The following is a 548-nucleotide window of genomic DNA, read 5'->3' on the forward strand; positions in this document are numbered from 1 at the left end:
TTGTGCAGCGTTTTCTGCCACACTTTTCCCTTCCCACAGACTTCCCACTGAGGTGCCTTGATACAGCACTCTGGGAACAGCCTATTAGTTCAGCAATTTCTTTCTGTGTCTTACCCTCTTGCTTGAGGGTGTCAATGATGGCCTTCTGGACAGCAGTCAGGTCGGCAGTCTTACCCATGATTGCGGTTTTGAGTAATGAACAAGGCTGGGAGTTTTTAAAAGCCTCAGGAATCTTTTGCAGGTGTTTAGAGTTACGTCGTTGATTCAGATGGTTAGGTTAATAGCTTGTTTAGAGAACCTTTTCATGATATGCTAATTTTTTGGGACAGGCATTTTGGGTTTTCATGAGCTGTATGCTATAATCATCATTATTAAAACAATTAAAGACCTGAAATATTTCAGTTGGTGTGCAATGAATCTGAAATGTATGAAAGGTTCATTTTTATCATTACATTACGGAAAATAATGACCTTTATCACAATATGCTAATTTTTCGAGGACCTATATATATATATATATATATATATATATATATATATATATATATA

Source organism: Nematolebias whitei, chromosome 8 (assembly GCF_014905685.2).
Source record: "Nematolebias whitei isolate Nwh7 chromosome 8, NemWhi1, whole genome shotgun sequence".
Classification (NCBI taxonomy): Eukaryota; Metazoa; Chordata; class Actinopteri; order Cyprinodontiformes; family Rivulidae; genus Nematolebias; species Nematolebias whitei.